The sequence below is a fragment of the Triticum urartu genome, chromosome 7A (genome assembly GCF_056163025.1).
Source record: "Triticum urartu cultivar PI428250 chromosome 7A, HENAU_Tu73, whole genome shotgun sequence".
NCBI lineage: Eukaryota > Viridiplantae > Streptophyta > Magnoliopsida > Poales > Poaceae > Triticum > Triticum urartu.
The window spans coordinates 622,102,348-622,125,860 of record NC_141879.1 but is presented as its reverse complement, the minus strand read 5'-3'; positions in this window follow the sequence as shown (position 1 = coordinate 622,125,860).

Sequence of the window (23,513 nt, the reverse complement as noted above, 5' to 3'; positions counted from 1 at the left end):
ATTCATCATTGCCCAGTGACTGTCATTTCCCCCCAGGCATCCACTGTTAATATGATTTTTTTGTAGCCATTATATATCTGGAAACATTTAATTTTTTCACATTTTATATTTGTATGATCCTGCACATAGTATGAATATAATTTTTTTATTTTTGGGACCATCTTATTTGAGAATAATAATTCATTGCTTCTGATCATGCTACTAGGCATTAAATTTGATGTCATAACTTTTTGGCAATAAGTTCCCTGCATACGTTTTTTGGCCTTATAGCGCCCGGTGTACAATGCTGGAACCTCTCTTCCATTGTCATCTTCCTCTGCCCTCCCCCTACTCCAGATCCCATCTCCTCTTCTCTACAAACCAGCTTCCCTTGCAGATTCGTCCAACCTAGGTACATTTTCTAATTTTTGCTTCACTTCATGCACTACAAAAAAAAGACACATCCATGACATTTTGGGCCGAACTAAATTTTATTCTGTCATACATATGACACTTCTATGACGATAATTGTGACAAAACCCGGTATCATCATAGATGTGGTGGGCTCCTACTTCTACGACAAAAAATCATGACAGAAAATGGGCTTTTCGTCCTGGGCGGGCCGGAGACGCAACTGCATGACATTCTTTGGGCCGTCCATGACGGAAAAAACCGTGGTAGAAGCGAGGGCGAGGAAAATTTTGGGGAGTTCCTGATTACGGTGGGAGGTCGGGGGCCGAGCGATGCGTGCTTCTCTCGTACACGTACGCGCGTGTGTGCGAGGCGTTGGCTCTAACTGAACCCGAGCGAGGCGTTGGGCTCTAACTGAACCCAAGCGATTGCACTGCAGGCTATGCGTTACTGAACCCGAGCGATCGATCGATGGCTGTTAACTGAACCCAATCAAGCAATTCCTTCACTACTGCTGCTAACTGAAGTCGATTGATGCTGCCTCTGGATGAACAGTGAGCGTTGTGTGTGTGTGTGTGGGGGGGGGGTTGGATGAACAGTTCCCGGTGGGGGTGGATGAATAGGACCCCATGGTGTTGCCTCTGGATGAATAGGACCCCGATCGATCGAGCCGGTTGGGGCTGGATGAAGAGGACCCCGTGGAGGGCTAGATGAGCAGGACCACCCCGTGGAGGGCGGGATGAACAGTAGACGGTGGAGGGCAAGATGAATAGTAGCCCGTGGAGGGGTGGTTGAACAGGAGCCCGTGGAGAGGGCTGGTTTAACAGTAGCCGGTGGAGTAGCGCGCGGTGGAGGCTGGATGAATAGGAGCCCGTGGATGAACAGTCGCAGGTGGAAGCTGGAGGAGGTCGACGGTGGATGAACAGTAGCTCGTGGAGTGTCGGTGTCAAAACCGGCGGATCTCGGGTAGGGGGTCCCGAACTGTGCGTCTAGGCGGATGGTAACAGGAGGCAGGGGACACGATGTTTTACCCAGGTTCGGGCCCTCTTGATGGAGGTAAAACCCTACGTCCTGCTTGATTAACATTGATGATATGGGTAGTACAAGAGTAGATCTACCACGAGATCAAGGAGGCTAAACCCTAGAAGCTAGCCTATGGTATGATTGTATGTTCGTCCTACGGACTAAAACCCTCCGGTTTATATAGACACATGAGAGGGCTAGGGTTACATAGAGTTGGTTACAATGGTAGGAGATCTACATATCCGTATCGCCAAGCTTGCCTTCCACGCCAAGGAAAGTCCCTTCCGGACACGGGCCGAAGTCTTCAATCTTGTATCTTCATAGTCCAGGAGTCCGGCCAAAGGTATAGTCCAGCTATCCGGACACCCCCTAATCCAGGACTCCCTCAGTAGCCCCTGAACTAGGCTTCAATGACGACGAGTCCGGCGTGCATATTGTCTTCGGCATTGCAAGGCGGGTTCCTCCTCCAAGTACTTCATAGAAGATTTTGAACACATGGATAGTGTCCGGCTCTGCAAAATAAGTTTCCACATATTGCCATAGAGAGAATAATATTTACACAAATCTAATCTGCTGACGTATTCCGTAGCGCGACATCACACCACGGCCAAGTGTTTATTCGAATCGTTTTACTGTCCCACCTCAGCACGTTTAGCGAGGCGGTTTCCTTGGCACGTCTTGTCAAAGCAGATATCGTGTCCCCTTATTCCGGGATTCTCATCAATACGGGCGTGGGTAACCCAACCGCGCCATTGGTTACGGCGCTTGGGAGATAAGCGAGTTTTACCAGGCTGGTGGGGACGCATAGTCGCGTCCGCCCATATAAGGGTATAAGGATCCACCTTTTCATCCACGCCTTCTTCCTCCTTTGCCTATCCATTTCCGCGCACTCGAGCACCAGCGCCCAAGTCCGCACACCCCCACCTCAACCTTCTCCAGCCATGTCTGGAGCGGGAGGCAAGTGGATGGTCTCCTCCGTCATGGAGGGACACATCAAAAAACTGAGGAAGGCCGGATACTTGTCTAATGAAATTGCGCACCGGCTTCCCGAAGAGGGGCAGCTCATCCCCACCCCTAGGACCCATGAGAGGGTGGTGTTCCTCCCCCATTTCCTCCGCGGACTGGGTTTCCCTCTCCACCCATTGGTCTGGGGGCTCATGTTCTACTATGGCCTGGATTTCCATGATCTGGCCCCAAACTTTGTCCTCAACATCTCGACGTTTATCATCGTGTGCGAGGCTTTCCTCTGCATCCGTCCCCATTTCGGCCTATGGCTCAAGACTTTCAATGTCAAGCCAAAGGTGGTGCGCGGCAACCAGGCGGAATGCGGAGGCGCCATGGTGGGCAAGATGCCCAACGTCCTATGGCTCGAGGGCTCCTTCGTGTAGTCCCTAAAGGGGTGGCAATCGGGGTGGTTTTACATCACCGAGCCGCGCGACCCTGAATGGGTCGCAGCCCCCGAGTTCCGATCCGGACTCCCTACGCGGCTCACCTCCTAGAAAGAGACGGGCCTGTCATGGGGTAAAAAAGGAGAGCTGATCAGACTCCAAAAATGCATCCAAACCCAGGTGGACAAGAAGCTCAAACTTGTCAACGTAGTCCAGGTTATGCTCATCCGCCGGATCCTCCCGTGTCAACAACGGGCTTTCAACCTGTGGGAGTTCGACCCGGCGCAGCACCGAACTCTGAGCAGGCTCTTCGACAGGACGTACGAAGATGCCTAGAAGGTGCTTTTCAAGGGCGCCGAGGCCCCCGCATCCGCTACCGAGGATCGCGGATTCAGCACGCAGCATCACGCTAGTGCGTTAAGCTGTTTTTACCTTTTACAGGGTATTAGTTTTTCATAGTTTGACTCCATGCGGGATCTAAGCTCCCTTACCTTTGATAGGATTGGCAGGAGACGTCCGGACAGATCAACTGTCCGGCTCCTTTGCCCGAAGGCCCAACGGACGCTCGCTTGGCGAAGCTGCTGGTTCCTGCACCCTATGTGGTGCCGGAGAAGAAGGCCAAGAAGGCGGCCACAGGGACTCAAAAGAGTGCCCGACGCCTGGAGGTGTCGGATTCATCATCCGATGACTACGAGGCGCACTCCTCCCGTGAGGACGAGGAGGAGGAAGAAGAGACCTCTCCCCCTCCCGTGGGGGGAGGGAAGAAAAGGAAGGCCGCCCCAACTGGGGAGGCCGAAGGGTCCAAGAAGGGGAAAACCCTTCCTCCGGACTACTCCGCCAACGCCTCTGACGACGAAGAGGAGTGGCCGCACAGGGCCAAGCCCCTGGCGAGATCGTAAGTATTCAGACACCAGAGAAATTCATAGTGTTCCTTTCTTCCACAGCTCCTCCTTACGCCGAATATGACTATGCAGTCCGCCCAAGGCCGGGCTCGACGAGTCGTCGAGCGGCTCCCTGGATTCGTCGGACGTGAATTCACTTCCGCCCGCTACCTCCCCCCACCCTATGGACGACGCCGAGGTGCTGTCCCAACAGGTTCCAAGCCAGGAGGAGGTGGTCCTGGAGGCGCCGCAAGGCGACCTCCCAGACTCCAGGCGCAAAGGGGATAAAACCCCCAAGGGCTCCGAGTCCGGCCTTGAGCCGGACACCGCGCCAGAACCTTCAACGGTTCCGGACTCCGGTAGGCAGCCTCCTTCCAAGAGGAGCAAGCCTACCGAGCCGGTGACCTCCGTCCAACCGGAGGCACCGGACAATTTGCTGGAGGTGCTTAACGGCGCCTCCATCGATGAGGAGCACTACACTATTATGAGTGCGGTGATCCAGAAGGTTCAGTCCGCCAAGAGCGGACTGACTGAAGCCTGTGCCAGCCTTCTAACAGGCTTTGAGGTAAGCAAAGAATATGTAAAAATATTACCGCATAGACAGTAGCCCCTGATGCTCTGTTCGGTGTTCGGAAAGAAAAGCCGAATAGAGGATCTAACATTCGCAGGAGTCTAACACAATCAAGTCAATATGCGTATGCAAGCTTCGCTACTGGCCTCCGCCGCACTGACTGCGGAGGTGGATACGCTGAAGCAAAACCTCGCGTGGTCCGAGAACAAGCTCGGCCATGCCAAGAGGCAACTCGAGGAGAAGGAAGGTAAGTAATACCTTGCGCAAGTATATAGAGAATATGTGGTTGCAAAAAAAGACAGGATCAATGTGCTATTATAGGGGCCACGACCGAGGTGGCAACCCTTAAGAAAGCACTGTCTGAGGCCGAAAACAGAGCGGCCGCAGAGCGCATAGAGAGAGGGAAGCAGGAGGCGAGGGTGGAGGAGGTGCAGAAAGAGCTCCAGGCTCTCGTGAAAAAAACACGAGAGTTTGGAGCTTGACTCAAAGACGCAAGCGTCCGAGCTTGCGGCAGCCCTCGAAAGCGTGAAGTCTGCCAAGGCCGAAGCCCAGAAAGCCCTCCAAGAAATTGAATCGATGAAGAAGATAGCGGCGGGTAAGGCATTCATTATGCAAAGCAAGCACGTGAAAGTGAATTACTTGTTACTTACCCGAGTCCGGAGCTCTCCAGGAGCATTCGCAGATTTGCCCCGCAGTGCATCTGATGCCGCCACCTACTACCGAGCCGAGGAGGGGAGCTCGACGGAGAAGGTGTTCTGGTCTCAGTATGCTGAGGCCGGACACCTGGTGCCTTTGAGCGACCAACTGAAGCAAATGGTCGAGCTCCACAAGGTGGCCGAACAGGCCATAAAGGGCCTCATAGTTCGGCTTTGGCCTGGAGAGGCTCTGCCTGGGAGCTACTTCGGGCTGGTGAGGCGGCTGGTGGATGCCTGTCCACGACTTGAAGTAATCAAGCGCTCCGTCTGCATCGAAGGTGCCCGTAGGGCACTTGCCCGTGCTAAAGTGCACTGGAGCAAGATGGATGCGGAGAAGCTGGTTAAGGACGGGCCGCCGCCGGGCAAGGAGCATCGCGTCTCGGAAGCGTATTATGAGGGCATCCTGAAGGGTGCCCGCCTTATAGTGGATGAATGCTCCAAAGATGTAATTTGTGAGTAAACTCGCATTTGTGATCCTGTACGCTGAAAACTTGTTCATATGCGCTAAGCAACGCTTTTGAATTTAAAATATTACCTTCTGTGCGGCCGTTTATCAAATTTGAGAGATGGCGAGTTGTCGGCTTCTGCCCCCATGCCACGAGTGCTGGGGTGTTCGGGATAAACATGAGCGCTCTTTTTCCCATTCTTGGGTCCTTCGAGGGAGGCGCTCAACACAACGAACAAGGCAATCGGACTATAATGCTTGAACACTCTCACTTAGCCATAGAATTCTATAATTTTAAATTTCGGCGAAGCCCCTAGTGTTCGGAAGACCGAGTTCGGGCGCTATCCACACCTAGGCCGGACAAAGACGACTCCTTGCTCGAAGCGGCATAAGTATTTAGGGACTCGATAACCTCTCGAACAGCGACCAGCTCTCGCCTCATCATGACGGTCAGTTTTAGCTTTCTCTACTGAGGTGCTTAGCCCAGCTCAACTGGGGCACAATCGCAGTAGTTCTCCTAGTGCTACCTTAGCCGATATAACAGAACGTAAGGTACCAAAACAAGCCGGGCAAACCCAACTATTGACCCAAGACATGATTCGGAGCCGATGCATATAATGCTATAAGTTCGGGGTGCCTCACTTGTGAAAGTGTTCGGACTTCTCACACCGTATTGTGGGGTACTTAAGCCCCTGGCGTATTGGCCGTACCAAAGTGTACGGGTGCAACATGTCATTAATGAACATATATTCGTAAAAAAGAGTAATGCAATAATAGACGGAAGCTATGCATTGTTTATTTAAAAAAGCTGCGATCAAAGCAGAACGATACAAATAGTGCAATAAGCAAGAGATGGGACTATTTAACATGTCCTTTCTAGGGGCGAGCTGTGGAATGGTATGTGAAACAGGTATACTGCTCGTTATAGAGACCACCTTAGAGTTCCATAGTGCGGCGTAGCTTTCTGCTTCCCTGGTTGTATCGTTTGTGCGGCAATTGTACTGCCGGACAAGCCTTCCGAAGAATGGAGTCCTGAAAATAAGAGAAAATTAAGAAATCGGCAGCCCCTAGTGCGGTTTAAGCCGCGTTTCGGGCGTGCCGTGATGGTGCCCCTCCCCCTGTGCCCATGGTATTTCCAGAGCGTAGTTATGTACGCGCAACACTGGTTTCGCAAGTTCGCGAGGGCTGGGGTTGGGGCCGCATTGCTACGCTTGCTTGGAACGTGCCAGGCGGTCTTGTTGTGGGTTGCTCCGGGCGCGCTTGGCAGTGTCCGGGAATTTAATGGCCGGACTGGAGAATTGCCTTGAGAGGCTGCTTTGTACTTCCGCTGCGAGAGCCGCCGTATGCTCCTCCGTTCGGAGAGAGCGTTCGGTGTTTCCATTGACCGTAATGACTCCTCGAGGGCTTGGCATCTTGAGCTTAAGGTATGCGTAGTGCGGTACCACATTGAACTTGGCAAATGCGGTTCGCCCGAGCAGTGCGTGATAGCCACTGCGGAACGGGACTATGTCAAAGATTAAATCCTTGCTTCGTAAATTATCCGGAGATCCGAAGACCACTTCAAGTGTAACTGAGCCTGTACAGTTGGCCTCTACACCTGGTATGACGCCTTTAAAGGTCGTTTTAGTGGGTTTAATCCTCGAGGGATCGATGCCCATTTTCCGCACTGTATCCTGGTAAAGCAGGTTCAGGCTGCTGCCACCGTCCATAAGGACTCTAGTGAGGTGAAATCCATCAATAATTGGGTCTAGAACCAATGCGGCGAATCCGCCATAATGAATGCTAGTGGGGTGGTCCCTTCGATCAAAAGTGATCGGACAGGAAGACCATGGGTTGAACTTTGGGGCGACTGGCTCCATCGCGTATACGTCCCTTAGCACACGCTTCCGCTCCCTCTTGGGGACGTGGGTTGCGTATATCATGTTCACCGTCCGCACTTGTGGGGAAAAACCTTTCTGTCCACTGTTGTTCGGCGGCCGGGGCTCCTCCTCGTCATTGCTATGCAGCCCCTTGTCTCCGCTTTCGGCATTTAACTTGCCTACTTGCTTGAACACCCAACAATCCCTGTTGGTGTGATTGGCCGGTTTTTCGGGGGTGCCATGTATCTGGCATGAGCGGTCGAGTATTCGGTCCAAACTGGACGGGCCCGGAGTATTTCTTTTGAATGGCTTTTTCCGCTAATCGGGTTTAGAGCCTCTGAATCCGGCATTAACTGCCGTATCCTCAGCATTGTCGCCGTTAATGCGGCGCTTTTGCTTGTTGCGACGCGACCTGCCACTGCTGTCCTTGGTATCTGAATTACCAGGGCTCTTGGTCATGTTATTGCTGCGAGCTAGCCAGCTGTCTTCTCCCGCGCAAAAGCGGGTCATAAGTGTCGTGAGGGCTGCCATAGATTTCGGCTTTTCCTGTCCTAGGTGCTGTGCAAGCCACTCGTCGCGGATGTTATGCTTGAAGGCTGCTAGGGCCTCTGCGTCCGGACAGTCAACGATTTGTTTTTTCTTGGTTAGGAACCGTGTCCAGAATTGTCTGGCCGATTCCTCTGGCTGCTGAATTATGTGGCTTAGGTCATTGGCGTCTGGTGGTCACACATAAGTGCCCTGGAAATTGTCGAGGAATGCGGCTTCCAGGTCCTCCCAACAACCAATTAATTCTGCTGGCAAGCTGTTAAGCCAATGCCGAGCTGGTCCTTTAAGCTTGAGTGGGAGGTATTTGATGGCGTGTAGGTCATCACCGCTGGCCATGTGGATATGAAGGAGATAGTCCTCGATCCATACCGCGGGATCTGTTGTGCCATCGTATGATTCGATGTTCACGGGTTTGAAACCCTCGGGGATTTGATGATCCATTACTTCATCTGTGAAGCATAGTGGGTGTGCGGCGCCTTTGTATTGGGCTATATCACGACGCGGCTCAAACGAGCTTTGTCTACTGTGTTCGGCCCGGCCGGAATAACTGTATCCGGAGTGACGATTACCGTCTCGTGCCGTGGGGCGCCCACGCGATCCGTAGATCGATCTTGTTTGCCTTGCCTTGTCCTCCAATATATCTCGCAAGTCTGGCGCATTTTCCCGTGCCTTGGCATTTTTTGAGCGGCGCCGGGGTGCGGCTTGAGTGGAGGGCCGAGAGGCCTCTCTGTCGCGGCCACGGGGTGGCCGGTCGGCCGCATCATGCGCTGGTGATGTAGGTTTAGGTGCTTCCTCCTCTAATCGGGGTAGCAACCTGCGCTTTGGGTAGCTCTTGGAGGGGCGTTTGAGTTCATACTCTTCGGCCGCAAGGACTTCAGTCCATCTGTCAGCTAGCAAATCTTGATCAGCTCTAAGCTGTTGCTCTTTTTTCTTGAGGTTGCTCGCCATGGGCATAAGCCTGCGTTTGAAACGCTCTTGTTCGACGGGATCCTCCAGCATGACAAATTCATCGTCGTCGAGGCTTGCCTCGTCTTCGGAGGGAGGCATATAATTTTCGTCCTCGACCTCGTCTGCCTCTCTCTCATGAGGGCTGGCTTCTCCATCCTCCTGTGCTAAATCTTGCTGGAGGTGGTTGTCTTCGGCACTGTCCGGGGTGTTATTATCTCCCGTGCCGGAATCACCGTTTTTGCTTTGGCGGGATTTAGAGCGGCGCCGCTGACGCCGACACTTAGGCTGCTTCTTGGAGGGGTCATCCTCCGCTATTCCATCGCCATTGCCTTCTTTTGGGGTGTCCACCATGTATATATCATACGACGAGGTGGCTTTCTAGTGCCCTATAGGCGCTGGTTCTTGATCGTCTCCTGCATCGCCGTCCATACCGTCGATGTCTTCGGAGTCGAAGTCGAGCATGTCGGTTAAATCATCGACAGTGGCTACGAAGTGGGTGGTGGGTGGGCTTTGAATTTCTTCATCATCTGCATCCCAACCTTGCTGACCATAGCCCGGCCAGGGCTCTCCTGATAAAGAGAGAGACTTTAGTGAATTTAGAATATCGCCGAAGGGCGAGTGCTGAAAGATGTCCGCGGCGGTGAACTCCATGATCGGCGCCCAATCGGGTTCGATCGGTAGAGGCGCGGAGGGCTCGGAGTCTGGAGAGGAGTCCGGCTCCTTGGAGTCACGGGCTTCGCAGAGAATAGGGCTGGTGTTCGGCTCGATCGCCGTAGAGATTGCAGCCCCCGAGGCGGTGTCCAACCACCCATCCTCGATTGGCGTAGTTGGCTCCGAATTAAGGGTCGGAGCTGATGCGGGTATGGCCTCCAGGGCACTGTTCGGCGGTAGAGCTAGATCATGCCCATCGTGACAATGCGGCGTGCTATCAACTCTCCGCGGAGGTCGGCCGTGTAGCTCAAACTTCCAAATCTAACCTGATGGACAGGGGCGTAGCTTTCGATCTACTCCAGATGGCCAAGCGAATTGGCCCACAGTGCAAAGCCGCCAAATACGAAGATCTGTCCAGGGAGAAAAGTTTCACCCTGGATTGCATCGCTGTTGATGATCGGAGAAGCCATCGGGCCTAAAAGTGACGACATAGAGGAACTCTCAATGAAAGCACCAATGTTGGTGTCAAAACCGGCGGATCTCGGGTAGGGGGTCCCGAACTGTGCGTCTAGGCGGATGGTAACAGGAGGCAGGGGACACGATGTTTTAGCTAGGTTCGGGCCCTCTTGATGGAGGTAAAACCCTACGTCCTGCTTGATTAACATTGATGATATGGGTAGTACAAGAGTAGATCTACCACGAGATCAAGGAGGCTAAACCCTAGAAGCTAGCCTATGGTATGATTGTATGTTCGTCCTACGGACTAAAACCCTCCGGTTTATATAGACACCGGAGAGGGCTAGGGTTACACAGAGTCGGTTACAATGGTAGGAGATCTACATATCTGTATCGCCAAGCTTGCCTTCCACGCCAAGGAAAGTCCCTTCCGGACATGGGACGAAGTCTTCAATCTTGTATCTTCATAGTCCAGGAGTCCGGCCAAAGGTATAGTCCAGCTATCCGGACACCCCCTAATCCAGGACTCCCTCATGGAGGCTGGAGGGGGTCGACGGTGGAGATAACAGTATCCCGTGGAGTCCTGTTTTGCAGTACGCCACACCCCTCCCGATGAACAGGACCCCCATTTCGACCGTAGCGCTCCAACAGAAGTCCGTTTCCTCCGTTTTGCGGTACGCCACACCCCTCCCGATGAAAAGGACCCCCATTTCGACCGTAGGAGGTCCGTTTCCTCCGTTTTGCGGTACGCCAGACCCTCCCGATCAACAGGACCCCGTTCCGAACGTAGGATGTCCGTTTCCTCTGTTGTGCGGTACGCCAGGCCTTGTTTCCATCACCTGTTCCGTCCAAGCCCTCCCGATGAACACTACCACGCATTCCGTTCCGACCCAGCCGGTTGGCTCCCACGCGTTCCGTTGCCTCCCAATGAACACGCCACATTCCGTTGCCTCCCCATGAACACGTCGCATTTCGTTGCCTCCCCATGAACATGACGCATTCTGTTGCCTCCCCATGAACACGACGACGACACTGTTTCTCTGTTCCGACCCAGCCATGTACACGAGCCCTCGCCGTACGTATGCGCGAGTAGGCGTTCGAGACCCCGCCCGTATGTACACATACGTGGCCGTATTTTCTTTCTTGCACCCTCGCCGCTGTATGTACGTGTACATGCTACGTGCGCGCCTCTACTATGACACGTGCGCGCCTCTACTATGACACGTGCACGCCTCTACATCGACCAGTATGTACGTACACATTCGCGACCAGAATGACAACGCTACGTACGCTTCGACCAGGTGGGTCCCGACTGTCAGGCACTTCCTTGCCTGCGAAGATGTAGCTAGTGGGTCCCAACAGTCAGGGGGCGAATCATTTTTTTGCCTAGACGCACTTCCTTGCGTGCGAAGATGTAGCTGGTGGGTCCCAGCAGTCAGGGGGAAATGTTTTTTTTGCGAAATACAATGGCCCGTCCGGTGGGTCCTAGCTGTCAGGTGGAGGAATCATTATTTTCCGCATAATAAAGAGACACTTCCTTGCTGCGGCCGTGGACCCAGCTGTCAGCCTCTCCACGTACAGTCCACGTCCGATGGAAGTCGTTCCTTGACCACGTTGACCACGCCGCGCCGAGAGCACCAGGGCGGTGGACGACGGCGAGGCCTAGGAAGGGGACGACATGGAGACAGGGAAGACTCAGCAGTTGTTTCCCATGCGGAGAGGAGTACGACTGTACGAGGGTTTACTGGTTTGTCTGTCGTCGCCGGAGAATAACAACAGGTGTGGGTGAGTAGAGGGATGGCTAGGCCAGCGATGGGAGTACAGTCGGGCGGTGAGGCCTGCGCGGCAGCACAGCCAGCCGCGAGGAGGAGGGAGCAGGCAGTCCCGCCGGCGCTTGTTTGAGCGGCTGGAGCAGGAAGAGCAGAGATTGAAGAAGCACGATGGCCGTTGGATGGACATCCAACAGTTAGTGCTTGTGCATCAACCTTTTTTTAGAAAAGCCTCAAATTTGTGGAAAACAGCATACAACCCATCTGCCATTATTTCTCATAATTTACAGCCCATTTTCTAATTCTTAAGGTTTTTTGGAGCCCATATTCTTTTTGTTAGCATTACAGCCCATATTGTGGCAACGGTTAAAAAATTACACGAAATTTTGCATATTTCAGTGCGGTCCGAACTGTTTTTAATCCCGAAATTTTGACTCACATTCAAACTGATTTTAAAAATAAATGTATATCAATATAAAATCCAACAAATTCTCCACGCATAAAAATTAATGTAATTTAAAATCTTGAAATGAAAAAAAACATATTTGAAACTAATTGCCGGTTTGATGTGTTTTAAAAATGTACAACCCATTTCTCATTACTGATGGGCCATTTTCTCGGCCAGCTGAATGAAAGCTCTCCTCGTCTTGAAAGATTTGCAGCCCAACAGGCCTGACAAAGCGACTTACTTGGCAAATCACAAAAAAACTGGGTTGTGGCCGTGGACCAGCTGTCAGCCTCTCCACGTTCAGTACTCTTCCGATGGAAATCGTTCCTTGACCACGTTGAGCATGCCGCGCGGAGAGCACCACAGCGGTGGACCATGGCGAGGCCTAGGAAGGGGACGACGCGGCAGTGGAAGCCCGCGTGGAGAGGACTACGAGGGTTCAATGGTTCGGCTGCGGTGTGAGGCTACCGTCGCCGCAGGGCCTGGCCAGCGGTGGGAATAGTAGGGGGCGGTGAGGCCTCTGCGGCAGCACAGCCGGCCACGTGAGGCAGGAGCATGCGGCACGACCGGCGCTGCTTTGGGCGGCTGGAGCAAGAAGACCAGAGGTTGAAGAAGCACTACGGCCGTTGGATGGACATCGTACGGTCACTAAAGCTAGAATCGTTCATATTGACTAAGTTGACAAAGCCCTTCGTCCCCGTCAACTTAGTAGGCCCACAAGTCAGCCTCCCAGCAAGGTGGGTCTCAGCTAGCCGGGGGAGTATTCATTTTTTTGTGCGTAATAAGGAGGCACTTCCGGTGGGTCCGAGCTGACAGCAGGGGGGGACATTTTTTTTGCGAAATACGGTGGCCCGTCCGGGGGGTCCCAGCAGTCAGGGGAAATGATTTTTTTCACAAAATACTGGTGGCCCGTCCGGTAGGTCCCCGCTGTCAGGTGGAGGAATAATTATTTTGCACGTAATAAGGAGGCACTTCCTTGCTGCAACCGTGGACCCAGCTGTCAGCCTTTCCACGTACAGTCCACGTCCGATGGAAGCCGTTCCTTGACCATGTTGACCACGCCACGCCGAGAGCACCAGGGCGGTGGACGAAGGCGAGGCCTAGGAAGGGGAAGACGCGGAGCCGGGGAAGACGCGATAATGGATGCCCACGCGTAGAGGAGTACGAGGGTTCACTGGTTCGCTGCGGTGTGAGGCTGCCGTCGCTGCAGAATAACAGGGGGTGTGGGTGAGTAGAGGGATGGCCTGGCCAGCGGTGGGAGTAGTAGGGGGCGGTGAGGCCTCCGCCGCATCGCAGCCGGCCACGGGAGGCAGGAGCACGAGGCACGACCGGCGCTGGTGTGGGCGGCTGGAGCAAGAAGACCAGAGGTTGAAGAAGCACTACGGCCGTTGGATGGACATCATACGATCACTGGAGCTAGAATCGTGCATATTGACTAAGTTGACAAAGCCCTCCGTCCCCGTCAACTTAGTAGGCCCACAAGTCAGCTTGCCACTAAGCTGGGTCCCAGCTAGCAGGGGGTATTCATTTTTTGTGCGTAATAAGGAGGCACTTCCGGTGGGTCCGAGCTGACAGCAGGGGGAACGTTTTTTTCACAAAATACGGTGGCCCGCCGGGTGGGTCCCAGCAGTCAGGGGCAAACATTTTTTTCGCGATATACTGGTGGGCGTCTGGTGGGTCCCTGCTGTGAGGTGGAGGAATAATTATTTTCCACCTAATAAGGAGGCACTTCCTTGCGGCTGCCGTGGACCTAGCTGTCAGCCTCTCCACGTAAAATATTCTTCCGATGGAATTCGGTCATTGACCACATTGACCACGCCACGCCGACAGCACCACCACGGTGGACGACGGCGAGGCCTAGGAAGGGGACGACGCGGAGCCGGGGAAGACGCGGCAGTGGATGCCCACGCGGAGAGGAGTACGAGGGTTCACTGGTTCGGCTGCGCTGCCGTCGCCGTAGAATAACAGGGGGTGTGGGTGAGTGGAGTGGAAGGATGGCCTGGCCAGCGGTGGGAGTAGTATGGGGGCGGTGAGGCCTCCGCGGCAGCACAGCCGGCCACGGGAGGCAGGAGCAGGCGGCACGACCGGCGCTGCTTTGGGAGGCTGGAGCAAGAAGACCAGAGGCTGAAGAAGCACTACGTCCATTGGATGGACATCGTACGATCAGTCGAGCTAGAATCATGCATATTGACTAAGTTGACAAAGCCCTTCGTCCCTGTCAACTTAGTAGGTCCACTATACTGGGTCCCAGCTAGCAGGGGGAGTATTCATTTTTTGTGCGTAATAAGGAGGCACTTCCTTGCGTGCGAAGATATCGCTGGTGGGTCCGAGCTGTCAGCGGCGGTAACGTTTTTTGCGAAATACAGAGGCCGTTTCGGTGGGTCCCAGATGTCAGGTGGAGGAAATCATTATTTTGCGCGTAATAAGGAGGCATTTCCTTGCGTGTGGCCGTGGACCTAGCTGTCAGCCTCTCCACGTACAGTCCACTTCAAATGCATGTCGGTCGTTGACCACACTGGCCACACCACGCCGAGAGCACCAGGGCGGTGGACGACGGCGAGGCGGAAGGGAACGACACGGAGGCAGGGAAGACTCGGCCGTTGTTTTTGTTTCCCACGCGGAGGGGAGTACGACTGTACGAGGGTTTACTGGTTCGTCTGCCATCGCCGGAGAATAACAGCAGGTGTGGGTGAGTAGAGGGATGACTAGGCCAACGATGGGAGTACGATGGGGCGATGAGGTCTGCGCGGCAGCACAGCCGGCCGCGGGGAGGAGGGAGCAGGCAGTCCCGCCGGCGCTTGTTTGAGCGGCTGGAGCAGGAAGAGCAGAGATTGAAGAAGCACGACGGCCATTGGATGGACATCCAACAGTATACATGCCATCTGTGGAAAGCCTCAAATCTGTGGAAAACAGCATACAACCCATCTGCCATTATTTCAAATAATTTACAGCCCATTTTCTAATTCTTACGGGTTTTTTTGGAGCCCATATTCTTTATGTTAGCATTACAGCCCATATTGTGGCCACGGTTAAAAAATTATACGAAATTTTGCATATGTCGGTGCAGTTTTAACTGTTTTTAATCCCGAAATTTCGAGTCACATTCAGACTGATTTTAAAAATAAATGCATATCAATTTAAAATCCAATAAATTGTCCACGCATAAAAATCAATGCAATTTAAAATCTCGAAATGAAAAAAAGACATTTGAAATAATTGCCGGTTTGATGTGTTTTAAAAATGTATAACCCATTTCTCATTACTGATAGGCCATTTTCTCGGCCAGCCGAATGAAGCTCTCCTCGTCTTGAAAGATTTGCAGCCCAGCAGGCTTGATAAAGAGACTTACTTGACAAATCACAAAAGAACTGGGCTAGCCATTTTCAGAAAGAAAAAAAAAACTACTGGGCTGGTCTGTGGTAAACATAAAAGAAAAGGCTGTCTAGACAGGCCAGAGTGTCCTGCACACAGTTGACACCCTGCTTCCGTCTCAAAAACAAATTAGATAAATGCCACTCCAATTATGGCGATTCATAAAAATGCCACTGCAATTTCCAAACTTTGAAAAATGCCACTGCAATTTTTGCAAACTTTGAAAAACGCCACTGCATTTTGCAAACTTTGAAAAACGCCACTCCAGACTTCGAAAAATGCCACTAGAAATGGCATTTTTCAAAGTTTGGAACTTGCAGTGGCATTTCTTGGATACACCAGATTTGGAGTGGCATTTATGAAATTAACCCAAAACAAAAATAACTGGGCGAGCTGCTGGGTCCCTGGTGTCAGCCGCTCGTTGTGCAATTCTCTCGTTTATTGACTACGTTGACAATGGCATGGGACCGAGATGTCAGAAATCCACTAGGAGGAGCCATTTTTTATTGGCTTAAAATAAGGAGGCACTTGCTTGCATACTGCCATGACCTTGGCAGGTCCCTGCTGTCATCCTCTCCACGTACAGTACCAGTTAGTCATGCTTCAAAACTGATTGGCATGACATTAAATAAATAAAGGTCGATAACTAATGCGGCACCTCGGACCAATGCGGCCAGATCGCATTTTGCACGAGAAATTACACACCATGTTTCGTTGACATGTGGTCTCGTTCCAACATATTAGTGAGACGACGGTGAGTAGTAGGAGTATTTCCGAACGAACGTGTAGGCCGGGGCGCCTCTTCGCGAACTGTGGCAAACTCGCAACCGTCCACTGACTCTTCTCCTTTCCCTCTCGATTCGGAACTGCTGCTGCACGCTCTTCCTCTCCCTCCTCCATTTTCCTTCAGCCCTTCACCCTTTCTTATGCCATTGTTCGATCGTCTTCTCCATGGAGGGAACAGGCCGGAAACGACCCCGTTATTCTTGCCCCGATCTGAAAGATGACATGGTGGAGGAACTCATTGATCGGTGCGACGTCATCACCTCGGCTAGCATGGCAGGTTCGTAGCCCACTCTCGACTCAACTAATAAAATCATTACAAAGAACCCAAGAGTCAAGGAGCGGTTTGATCTCCCCTATCTTCTTCGCCATGACCCTGATGACTAGCGCCGCCACGATGGAGGCCTCGCCCTGTGCAAGTTGATGCCGCTTGATAATGATACGTATGATGTTAAGATGCCATCGCTTGAGGGCAAGGCTTGGGTAGGCACAAATGGAGATTGGGTTGTTTACATTGAACTACGAGTGGGAACTTGTGAATGTGTACACTCGTCACCGGGTTCCACTTCCAAAAATCTCAGCACACTGCCCAGAGGTTGAGCACACCGGTAATGTACGCGCGTTCAAATATGATCATGGTGACTGTCTTCTACAGAAGATAGCAATTTGTCGAGTTCCCAACTGCTCTTGGAATTACAACAACTATGAAGTTGCTGCTATCTTCGACAAGCTTGTTGCCATCCTTAGTGGTTTGACTCGATGGACATTGCTCAAAAATCAGTTTTTGTGCACGAATGAGTACTGTGATGCAATTCAATACGAGGGCCTTGTGTTTGCTGCCACCACTCGTGGCACTCTTTTTGCATGGTATCCTCGTAGTTTCGGTACGTTTGTCTTCCACCGTAATTATAATTGTTTCATCCACATGCATGCGGGTTAGCAAGTTTCCCTTTACTAATTAACCTTCTTCTTGTGTTTCCAAGGTCCTGTGAACATCCCACCACCTATACTTGAAATTTTTTGTAACCAAGGGGGAGATGCCGATGGTGATGATCACGAGCAGCGCCGATATACTCTGTGGCGCCTGGCAACTAATTCCGATGGATCACCTCTTGTGTGTATACAACCCACTAATGATGTTACTGCTAAGGAAGCAGGTGTCTCCCATGGTCGCACTCTCCGGACCTATTCCAACACCCGTTGCATGGTATTCGGGATGGATACTAGTGTGCTAGCGCCAACTCCTCTCCCTGGCAGAAAATTGATAGTCTTGGAGAAAACTCGCTCTTCCTTGGACAAAACTATCCGATGATGGTGAAAGGCGATCCAACTGCTGTTGACACATTTATGAGAAGCAACTGTGTCTATACCTCGGACATTTGGGTGGTTCCCTACCCTGGTACTGATATAGTAGGCCGCTTCAGCCTGGATGATCAGTCCTGCGTTGGTCTCCAGATCGACAACGGATGGCCCGTCCCAGAGAATCACTTGTGGTTCAAAGCAAGCGTTTCCAACGTCGCGGAATGGTTGAGTTGAAGTTCATTTCATGGCTTGTTATTTGTTGTGTGGTGAAAACTTTAGTATTTATAATGTATCCTCATTGTCGATGTGGGTTGATGACCTGTCGTATGTAATAAAATGATATTCCTGTAATAAACTTACTAAATTTATGAATGGCTTTCGAATCGCTTCTCTAAATTTGTACTACTAGCTTCACATGCTTCGCGCGTCGGGCGGGTGTTTTTACCGTAGCCATATGTTAATGTGTTCATTGTACGTAACCAGCACCTCGAATCCTTGATACTAGTATACTATATACTAGTAGGAGTAGTAGGGTGGCATGGGCCAGAACAAGCATTCACGTCCAGGAGTACGGCACACGCCACCACCACGACATCCATCTGACACCATATTATTTCTTGGAGTCCGTGCTAGAGCAATCTCTTCAACCTCATCATTTCTCTAACTTCAGCCATCACGTGGCGGGCAAGGTGGGGGTTTGCCGATAGTCGGTTTCCTTAACTGCGATCCCACTTGTAAGGCCAACTCCAATGCACGACCCCAAACGGACCTCCGTTTTGCACGAACTCCAACGATAATTTTGACTAGAAAAACAAGATCAAAGAAAACAAGAACCACAAGAATACATTTTACTACTCCTGTAAGTTGGATTAGTGCCTTCTCGATGCATTCATTGTTGATCTGCGGAGGCTCGATCTTGCGTGCTTCTTTCTTCTTCGAGTGTAAAGAAGTAGACGTTGCTTCCTCGCATCTAGTCTCATGTCTAGCCTCTATTCTAGTAGGAGTATTAACAGGTGCACTAATCTCATCCAAGAGCAGAACCGAAGATTTGGTTGGGTTCTTCCTCCTTTTGCCGACACGTGGGACATCCAGCATCGAGGTCGTGTCATGAAAGAAAATAGAGTGGTAGTTGAAGCCACGAGATGTGCATCTTGGGTTAAACTTTAAATAGAATCTTACTACTCTTGAGTAACTCCAAAAGCGTCCACCGAAGATCTTTATTGGATTTGTTTTTCATCACCAGCACGTCGAGGTGAAAGATGTGCAGGTTCAGTGGGTCCTCTTGCGTTTTCACTGACATGTGGGGCCGCATGTGAGCAAACAGACGATGGGCTCCACGCATCCGCTGGCTGGCTGAGAAGAGAGATAGAGGAGGGCTGAGCATGGACTGCAGGAAATTTGTTCTACGTACCTCGATATAGGCTTGATATAGTGGGGTGGCATGGGCCATAAATCAGTAGCATTCACGTCTAGCACTACGGCACATGCCACCCACATGAGTCCCATCCGACACCAATTTTCTTGGAGTCCATGCTACAACCATCTCTACTCCCTCCTATTTTCTCAGCCATCGCACAGTGGGCGGGGTGGGGGTTTGCCGATAGTCGGTTTGCTCAACTGCGATCCCACTTGTAAGTGAAAATGCAACACCGCACGCATTCCCGCTTGAGCGGCGTGCCGGACCAACCGTGTGGGGGTGCGACGCGAACACGGCAGGCTTTTCCTTTTGAACTCGTAACTTGTAAAATTTGGTTCTGCTCCATGGCGCGACCGATAGATAGAAAATAACGATTTTTCCTAGAGTAATGAGAAGTTTGGTTCTGGCGCGGTTCATGCATGGAGTACGTACGAAAATTATGAAGTTGATGCGAAAGGTAAGATAATTACTGTAGTATCATATACTACTACATGGATTTGACGGGAAGATAAAAGTACATACGGATCCATCAACGTTCAATGACATCCTCACTCCCTAGTGCACCGGGTCACCAACCGACGTGTGAGGAGCAGCGGCGTTGGTGGCGAGCTCAACGTGCTTCTGAACAGTGCCGTCCAAGGTTGCCCTGCGCTCCAAGAAGGCCAGCGTCCTATCGTCCTCCTCTTGCATGTAGTAGTCCTTGTGGACGATTTGCATGTAGACGTGGGTGATTATGTCGATGGTGTCTTGCTGCGCCAGGCGCTGCGCGACGAGCGCGACCTCGAGGTGGACATTCTCCGGCGCGACGGCGGGCGGTCGCAGGGCCACCAGTGTGTCGAAGAGGTTGTTACCATAGTGGCCGTTGAGGGTGGCGGGCATCGCAGAGCCTGGGCGCGTCGGCTGGAGGCTTACGTCAAAGTCGTCCGCAAGCTTCTTGACGACGGTGAACTTGTCGAGGAAACCGACGAGGACCTCGTCGAACAAGGAGACGAAGCTGTCATCCAAGCGGCCCCTCTCCCTGGCGGCCTCAAAGAATACTACCTGGAGACGTTCCTCGGTGCCGGTGGACGTGGTAGTACTCCTAAATCCAGACGGTGGTGCTACTAGTACTACTACTAGTAGTAGTACCAATGTAGTAGTAGGAGTACTAGCACTGTACTACCCGTTGGTCAAATTATTACGTGCTGCTCCTCACAGTGAAGTGACAAGACCCTGCGCCGGAGATGACACCTGAGTATAGGCGCCGTGTTCGGCATACCATAGTCAGCCTCACCTTCTGCAGTCACTATCATGGATGTAGAGCTAGCCTGCTTACAACTAGCCCTGTTCGACATAATTTCCCGTGCGTAGATGCCCGTGCATTGCACGGAACACCAAGATTGGGGGTGGACGGCTCCGGCAGCGGCCATCGCGCCAGATATTTCCACGGCCTTCTACTCCTAGATTGTGAGAGACAAGGAGTTGTTTGTAAATAGGGAACAAGTGCGGGCATCTTTTTGCAAAAATGGAGAAGCTTGGTTTGTATGCGTCAGATCTAGATCCGATGGCTATTGGTGAAAGATGGGAGGCACAACATCATCACCAACTCAGGACCTGTTTGATTCGCAGGATTTTGAAAACGCGGGAATAGGACACGACAATATTACAAGTTTCAAACTGATTTTACAAATATTAGGAGTAATGCTGCACCTACGAAGAGGGAATTACTAGGAAGTTTACATCAGAACTTTTGTTACTTTAGGTGGATGCAGTGTCATGGTTCTAACTCTGACAGTGATGTAGGGGGTAAGTATGGAGAGGCGAGGTCTTAGCTATGGAGAGGTTGTAAGGACGCAAGGTTTACGAGTTCAGGCCCTTCTCGGAAGAAGTAAAAGCCCTATGTCTCGGAGCCCGGAGGCGGTCGACTGGATTATGTGTGTATGAGTTACAGAGGTGCGAACCCTTGTCTCGGAGGAGGGGGTGGCTTATATAGAGTGCGCCAGGACCCCGGCCAGCCCACGTTACGAAGGGTTCAATGTACATTAAGGTAGGGCGTTACTGATAACGGTAGTAATAAAGTGCTATGATGACCATAAAAGCTACTTAATGACCGACCGTTAGCGTGTGGAGTGACTTTAGGTCTCCTGGCCATCGAGTGGTTGGATCTTGGTCGAGTAATTGCTTCTTGGTCGAATGTCTTCGAGTCTGTCGAGTGGAACACCTCCAAGTAGATTGAAAGGTGATTTATTCTAGAGGTGTCCTTGGGTAGGGCAGTTAGGACAGGTCCGTGACCCTACCCTAGGTATATAGCTTCATCATTAGCCCCCGAATGGATCGAGGTTTGAGTGGGGAAGGAGTTGAGGACTTCTCCGACTCATTTTCTATGCCGTGAGCATATCTTGTTTCGGATCAACGGACCTGAGTGATGACAGCACTCCCTTTTCAGTCGCCTTGATCCATTCTTAATTCTTCGCCGAGTGAGTTTCTTTACTTGTAAGGCTCCAAGTGACGGTGCGGAGGTGATCTTTGGTCTGACAAGTTATTTGCTGCCCGCGGATTTAGTGGGATCCGAATTTTGGGAAGCGCGCGGGACGGGGGAGGCCGCAGTAATCGGACGAGATAGAGTGGAGCCGCCTCGATCCCCGCACCACCTTTTTCGCCACGTATCGCTCGTGCGGTCGTTACGGGTTTTGACAGAGCCATCTGGGCCTACCTGTCAGCCACTCGGAAGCGGCCTCATATAAGACGTTGGACCGGAGTCTCCCGAACAGTGCGCCCCATTATCTCTTCTCCTCCTCACGCCTCTTCTCTGTGCTCGCTCTCGCTCCAGTGCCACCGCGCCACACGCGTCTCATCGGCGACAATGGTGAAGGAGAAGACAGCGGCTCTGGAGCGGGCAAAGAAGGCGACGGTGAGGTCAAAGGGGAAGGCGACGAGCCGGGGCGGATCTTCCTCGTGGACTGGCCTGCCGAAGGGTTGGATCCAGGGCGACTGGATCCACTCGAGGATCTCCCAAGAAGACCTCGACGACCTGGACGAGGGAGGGCTGATCCCCTACGACTCGGCGCGGCTTCCGGGGAAGGAATCCGAGCCACAACCCCAGGAGGGTGAGCGTGTTCTTCTTGCCACCCACGTCGACCGTGGGTTTTCCTTGCCTCCTCATCCTTTCTTCCGAGGGTTTCTGAACTTCTTTGGGGCTCAACTCCACCATTTTACCCCCAACTCAATCGTTTATCTTGCCGCATTCATTTCCTTGTGTGAGAACTTCTTGGGTTGTCGACCTCACTGGGGTCTTTTCAAGCATATTTTCACTTGTCGCTCCCAGACAGTGAAAAAGGCTAATCCGAGTGACGAGAGGACCCAAGTGATCCAGATGTGTGGGGGTCTTGGCATCCAGACGAGGGGAAAAAGCTCCTTTCCGGCCATGATTCTTCCTGATTCAGTTCACGGAAGGCAGTCGACCTGGTTCTACTGCAAAGACCAGTCGACGCCAGGGTAATCGACTGGCCTCCCTCCCTTTACCATGGACCGAGTGGAAAAACCCTCCCCTTTGAAGGTGCTCCCGGAGGAGAAGGCGCACGTGAAGGTGTTGGTCAACCGAGTGGTCCAGCTCATTCGTGATGGGGTCACTGGTATGGATCTCTTGGAGGTCTTCCTTCAGCGGCGCATCCAGCCTCTCGAAGCCCGAGACCACCCGATGTGGATGTATTCGGGTCTAGAAGACTCCACACGGATCTACCCGGAGGAGGTCGATGATGACATGCTGGAGAAGTGGCTGTCGAGCATTACCGGGAACAAAGACAATCCCAGAGGAGCCAGGAGAGTTCCCCCATTCGACCAGTCGCGTGCACCAGAGCAGGTCTGATTTTGAGTTTTTGCTTGTAATCCGAATTCACTCGCGCAGCTGTCTGTATTGCGTCGACTGACTTTGTTCTCCCTGCTTTCTTTCAGGCCATTACTGAAATGTATTCGATGCCCAACGGGGAGCAAGAGCAAGCTCTGGAAGGTGAGGCGAGTGGTGGCGAAAGTGGCGAGTGGACTTCTGATGGTGAAGGGGATGGTGGAAGTGACGACTCAAGTGATGGGGAAGAAGTCGAGTCGCCTCCTCGCATAGAGAGATGATCCAAGCTTGACCAAGAACGGCCGAGTGTCTGCGACAAGGCAACTGCTCAGGCTGGCCACTCTTCGAAGCGTCCTCGGGTCTCTTCACCAACCCCGACTGAGAAGGCGCCAAAGCACCCCAAAGTTGCAGAGCCGAAGACTCGGAAGGCGCTGCCAAAGATCAAGATCAATATCCCTGTCGCCTCCGCGTGAGTGTCTCTCCTTGTATCCACTCGACGCTCCGCGCTGTTTGTTTTTCTTGTTTTAACTCGACGAACTTTGGAATTGTTAGCGCTGCCACTTCCGGGACCTCAGCTTACAGGGATGATGATGAGGTGATGGAGGACGCGTTCACTTCTAATCCAGGTATGATTTCCGCCATACTATCTTTCTTTGGTCGATTCAACTACGTCGTGCATCATTGGGTGACATGATTTTGGCAATTTGAACTTTGCACAGCTCCCAACATTATTGACCTCCCTGATGATG